The following is a 6,988-nucleotide window of genomic DNA, read 5'->3' on the forward strand; positions in this document are numbered from 1 at the left end:
ATAAAAATATATATGTTCACCTTGTTCTTGTAGTTGAAAATCTTTAAACCGACTTACTTGGAAAAAAATATATATTCAATTTGTTGTTGTTCTTTTAGAAAATGTTTAGAGTCATTGACTTGAAGCAAATAGGTTTGGTATTAATTAAAAGTGCTTTGTTTTTCTGGTGGAACTTCGTTAGCGATATTAGTTACTTTGTAAGATAGGGTAGTACCTCTGCATTAGCTTTAAAATTATATATATAATTTATCTGAAGAGAATGCTTATATATATTTCTTAATTATCTAAAATTGTTAAAAAAATTATCTAAAAAGATGTGGAATTTCAGATTTTTGGTTAAAAACCAATCTTATATCTGTAAACTCATATTTATATATAATGTGAAAAATGTTAAATTCTGATTTCAATAATAAACTCAGTTATTTCCTTCCAAAAAAAAAAAAGAAATGTTGTTATTATTTGATACCCTAATAACGATTATTCTTTTTATTAAAAATATTACAAATTTATTTATGTGTGTCTGCAGAATACGTACACACAGCCACATCGCAATGCATGAAGTTATAAGGTTTCATGCTTTTAATCACAAGTGCCGGACTTCTGCTAGTTGTCACGAACACATACAGCCCAATGCAGCGCTATCTCTTACAGTCCTACGTCAACAGATACTTTAGAGAGCGTAATCTGACGCATCGCTTTCCACAGCGGCCGCGAGGCCGGCAACTGCTGCAACCCCCTACCAAGCGTCAGCGGCTGCGCGTGTCTGTCGATTTCGACGGAGACCGCGAGATCGGCATCCGCGCCAAACTATGACAGTAGGCTCATTCCACGTCAAAGGCCAGGGTATGTGTCTCTCTCGGACAGTTCCCTTCATATACAATATAAAAAGAATAAACTTACAATACTAGGGACGTTGGATGTCATAGAAAGAAAAAACACCCAATCTTATAAATTATTATTTATTTCTAATAAAAGTGAAAAGTAATTTTACATTCTCATATGCAGATACAAAAGCACTTTTTTGGTAATCGTTCTTCAGTCGATGGATGGATGGACATCCGTACCATTCAAGGTCTTGAATAGATGCAAATTTAAATATTTGACGCATCCAGGAGGTTTTGTCCTTTCCCTTCACGTAAACGATGGTGTCCTTGTGATCGAATAATTTAAGTGCGGTCACCACATCTTTATAGGGTATGCCGGGATCATCCCAGTGAATTCCATGATAAAAATTAGTTAACCACAATGCACTGGTCCGTGTTTTACAAGATTTCACTTGCGTGAACGGTCTTGCTGATCGAATATTTGCGGAGAAGGTTTCAATTATTCCTGCGTCTTGTGTGTAGGCCACAAAAGCAACTTGTTTAAATACGAACTGTCTTCGCTCTCCATCATGGAATCCTTGAACATCTGCAATGATCTTCACAGGCTGAGTTGCCATCGTCAAACGATCAATGCACAGGACAGCATATTTTCATTTATACAGCTCGTTGCACAACACCTGTGAGCGGTGAGTAATTGATTATTCTGTCGTGTAGGACTAATGCATATGCAGCGGTATGTTCTGGGAAATTTGTCGTTGATTCAAATTCAATTCGAACGTCTATAGGTCCAGACTTAATTATCTCATTCTGTTTAGAGCAGTCTATTACAATGATCGGTGAAAGCTCTCTTTGAACTTACGAGGACTCAGTAGACACCCCCGTCCCTCTCCTTCAGCAATTTCATAGTAAGAAGGACGAAACCTTGCATACATGTCATACGCGAGGCTGTATACATTTTCATTCCATTGCAGATGTAGACTGTCATATGGGTAGAATTCTGAATTGAGGTAGACTTTGGCGTTAGTTAACTTGCAGTTATCGAACACGGTGGAATCGTTTGATGTATTTGCTCTTCTATCAGTCTGAAACGCAAGTATAATGAATCTGGGTGTCTCGATATGACTGGAGGTCTTAATAGCCCATGTTTGTCTGCTCGCGGTCGGTAACACTGGATACTCAAAGATCTCCCATGAGCGGAAGGTCAGTGACAGAAGTGTACCTGAATTCAACACTTTCAAAAGCTTCAATCGTTCCTCGTCGGACACTGACGTGAGGCATTTTCCATATTAATTTGTTGATTGTGATCCTATTCTCTTCTTGAGCTCCTTGAATGTACGAGTTATTGTCTGTCGCACTTCGCACGAGAATAAGTTCCTGTTTAGCGTTCATAATAATCTGTCTCATATCCTCAAAATATCCCAAAAGTATTTTTAGAGGTATGCATGCAGTAAATCGCTTGTACTCCTGGGGTGTTCTACCCTCCGCATCGTCTGTGAACCATCCAGCATTTTCTAAACTATGCAGATCTGCTGATGATGCCGAGACGTATGTTTTAAGGGTCGATGTTAGACCAACATTGCGTGTACGATCAATCTCAGAACCATTCAGTTCATAGCGAATCTCTTGGAAGAGGAATGCCAATGCGTTGCGTGTCAGCTTGGACCCCACTGTATCGGTGCCATCTGTTTTCTTTAATGACCCTTCGAGATATATGAAACTCTTGCACGGAAGAGTGAGTGTGTCCTGGTGCTGTATGACAATCCTGATTTCATCATTCTTGTTAAACGTGGTTGAAGCGTAAGATTTATGAGAGAAGTATTCTTGACGTATAATTCTGTCATCATACTCTACTGGATTGGTTATATTGAGTGATGACGTCATTGCAGGGTTTGAGACCAACTGATTTAAGAAATTCGTAGTTCATAGGTGTTATCAGTTTGCTGTTCAGTAGCGAAGTGGCGCGCTGTGTATTGCGTGCACTTGTTTTATACCGCAAGCCCATCTTGTTGTAGATGTAATCGTATAATGATTTCCTCACCGCGAAAGTCGACAAGTTTATTATTCTGATCCACAATACGCAGCTCCAAATAGCCCAATGTCTGAGCAGTCACTGGAAGGTATATTGCATTGGCAGGTGTCTCAACAATCTTATACCCCGCTGCAACTGAGGGGAAGAATCCGTAAATAGTGTGAATGAGAGTATCGTTGAGATAGGAATTCGTAGCAATGTTACACTCGACACGTATTGTGCTGACTGGGAGTATATCCACAGACTGATTGGACTTATAAAATTTAGTTGGAACTTTCTTCAAAATCTGCCCTTTTGTGAATCCAAGCAGGGGTCCTATTGAATGTTTCTGGCTAAAGTCAATCGTTGCATTTAGAGTCCTTATTTCAGATTTAAGTGTATTGATGTTTGCACGTAGTTCAATACCTTTTCCAGACTGTTTTAAGAGTTCGTTTAAATCGTCAATATCGTATGCACCAGATTCTATTTCAAGAATATCTTTTTCACCATTAATATCTAGATGCAGTTTATTGTTAGTGTTGGTGATATTCGGGATGCTGTTGTACGTCTCCAGTCCAATCAATGCAACACTCCATTGACCTGCACTCAAATCAATTGGTGGGAAGTAATTTGCACGCAATACAGATGACCGTCCTTTCAACGTCAAAGTGTACGACATTGCATCTGAACGTCAACTGATGAATGAAGGTTTAAACATCCTGCTTATATACGTTAGTTCTTGTTCTTATTCTTCTTCTTTGTGAACGTCAAGAGAAAGATGATGCAAAGATGCCCGCAGAGGTATGTATTAAAGTCCTGATACCGTTGATAATTGTATAGCACATGTCTTCTGTGAGTGAAGTATTGCTGTAATTCTTCGGGTGGTTGAAGGTCACCAAAGGAGTCGAAATAGTAGACAACCCCAGCGTCTTTCATAACGTATGCCACCCAGTGGGTGCCAGGACCTCCGACAACATCTAAATTCACAATACCGCATTCACCAGTTTTCCACATAGTCTTAGGTAATGTATCCCTCATAAACACACCACGGAATCTTGGTATCTTGAATTTATGTCTAACAAACTTAAGAAGGTCTGTATTTGTGAGTGGTCGATCTGGTAGGATCGCTATTGGGCTTTTTTTTATTTATGAATAGACCAAGACCCTTCTTGTACGGTTTCAAGTATAGGCCTTTTCCAATGACTGCTGCTTCCATCATGCGGTTATGTCTTCTCGCCTCTTCTAACTGGGTTTGCGAGTTTTGCGCATTCTTGACTGTTCGAGCGATAGCTGCAGCCCCACCGGCGAGCGAACCTACCGCTGAGAGCGCGGAGAGGGCTGGGATGAGAAAAGGAATAAAACCGCCGGATGTCTTGGGTATTGGTAGAATGCGAGGTGCTTTAACGGATCTTCTCGTTGGTGATTCTTTGTCCTTCATTGCGTTTTTAGCTGCATACATCGCTGTCAGGATACATTTCTTCAAACAACCCTTCTTGTTCTTCATGTTTAGTGCGCGACGTGCAGCGTTCATAACGCGCTTGAAATTCATCACTCCTAATCCTAACTTGATTTTTCCGCGCATGGTTTTATCAACTGCGAATGCTGCGATGCGTTGACCTATACCAATATCGTTTCCTTTCCGTATCGCCTTAGCTTTATCAGCTAAAATCCTATCTGCAATGTGACGACTTGGTAGATCTTTATTTGCTTCGTATGCAATGTCGTGTTCCATGCACGCTTCGTCAAGCAGATTCACTCCCTTATCACCTCGCACCAAGCGTTTCTGAAGCTTTGTCCCAGGTCCGCAGTAGTTATACCCCGGGATGTGTAATTCCAAAGGTAGTTTGTCCAGAACACCACCGCCTCCTCTAATGTGCCCTCGATCGCGCATGTCAGGCTACTGTGGTGGTTGTGGACGATGAATGTTCATTATATAGCAAATCCAACTGTTTTGTGTAGCAGGAAAACCAAGACATTTGACTAGGGCTTTATTTCCAAGTCGTCTTATGACTCTCTCCACGAGAAAAAGATCTGGTTGTGAGCTCTTCTGCATCTCCTCAGTGTAGAAGGAGCCTGCAATTTCTTCACCTTTACTGTCTTTCAATAAATAAGTTCTAGGATTCGTTCGCTGCACATTTGAAACTGTAAATATCTCAATTGACCAGTTCGGTAGGTATGATTTCTCAAATGCGGTCTTGTGTTTTGAGATACGCACCAAATCACCTACATTAAATTTCTGTTTGCGTGGATCCAGTATCTTAATGTGAAAGTATACCGTATCCATGAGAGTGTTATCACGAACATCTTGGCCGTATTTTTATTGTGCTATGTTTGGTTCTATTATATTGAGCAATTATTTCTGGGAGGATATCTGTCCATTTGTATGAGCCACGAAGGTTAAACCGCATCCACATTCTGCCTTTTATTGTTCTGTTCAAGCGCTCTACGATACTTGCCTTCAGGTGAGTGAATGTCGAGTAGTGATGTATTCCATACCGCTGCATAACTGTCTTGAAGTACCTATTGTAGAACTCACCACCATGATCGGTTTGGAGATTGTCCGGGCATCGATTGGTTCCTATCTGTAGCAAGCGTTCAAAAGCATCAGCGACATTTGGTCCGATTTTTGTATTGACTGGTACTGCCCATGCAAATTTGGAGTATGTATCAATAACAATTAAAATGTATTTGAAGCCATTATTCTCATTTGAATATTGTCGCATATCTACAAGATCAGCTTGCCACAAGTCATCCATCCCTTTAATCATGACATGCCTGCGCGGGTATGTTTTGCGTGCTGGTTTGTGTAGTTCTCGAACTACGATCTCCATACTTATTCGATGATACCTCTCTCTCGAAGCTCAGAGATTATGGAGATAACTTCATTCGAATGAGCTGTATTACCTGCAGCAGCTGATGCCATGAGCAGACGTAGTCGATCTATTAGTTCGTTGGGGTCATCATAATATATATACTGAGGGACTCGATTGTTCACTGTCTTAAGACCAATGTCAATACCATCTCCGCTGCTGGCACCGTTGTTGTTGTTTTGGTCTTCAAGTATTGGTTTTATAATGGTTTTATACTTCCTGTTGGTTAGGCTTTTGGTGATCTTGTGTACACCAGTCATGTGTAGTATTTGACGGTATGTGTCCTTATCACTAACTGAATAATTTATAGGTTTTTTAGTTGGTCTTAGGAAAATAAGATTCATTAAGCCTGGTGTTCGGTCAAACTGTCTATCCGCTATTTGTATTTTGTCTTCTGTTACAGTTATGGGATGTGTACCCAACATGTATGGTCTTCCTGGGCTAACGCCGAATGTTCTATCTATCTGGCCTGGTGCGTGACTAATAATGAATTCATCAATGGCTTGACTGTCGTTTTGGGTCGTTTTTGTTTTTGGTGAGAGCTGTCGGAGAGACTCAGTAACGGGCTTAAAGGTCTCTCTTAGTGTTTGCTGACGATCAATATACCCTAACCTAAGCAACCGTAATTTCTCTCGGACTGCTTTACGGGCTTGAATGACTTTCTGTTTGGTCGTCGACATCTCAACGTATACTAATCAGACGTCTCTGCGACATGAGGCTTTATATATGCATTCATTTTCTTCAGCTTCTTAGTATGATCACGATCGCCCTTATCGACAACAATGAGGTCTACATCTATTTTTCTCTGAATATGATCGACCTTTTCAGTTAAGTCGGTTACTTTCTTACTGACTTGATTAACTAGCTCATTTAACTGATTCACCATTCTCAGAAGGGTTTGGTAATAGGTCTCTAGTTCCCTGCGCATACTTGCAACTTTAAGAGCCATAGCTTGAATTTTCGCATCCATGTACAAGCGAATGTTCTGTCTGTGTACACCAATCATCTCAGGTTGAGAGGTGGACATACGCGCGAATTTGTCCATGGTATGACGTAGACTGATGTGTTAACGTCTATTACCTTGTTATATATGCAAAAATTCTTGAAAGTTTCGTCTGTATCTACCATCATACAGTTTTCTTGTTTTATCAATAACGAGAAACCCATACTGTGAATGGTTCCAACAGTCTGCACGTATCTTTAAGAAATCATTGAACGACATATCCGTCCCCACATGTGCTTGGTAAATGTGTCTTAAATTAAGATTGTCTTGCTTGAAGGCTATA

The sequence above is a fragment of the Schistocerca piceifrons genome, chromosome 6 (assembly GCF_021461385.2).
Source record: "Schistocerca piceifrons isolate TAMUIC-IGC-003096 chromosome 6, iqSchPice1.1, whole genome shotgun sequence".
Classification (NCBI taxonomy): domain Eukaryota; kingdom Metazoa; phylum Arthropoda; class Insecta; order Orthoptera; family Acrididae; genus Schistocerca; species Schistocerca piceifrons.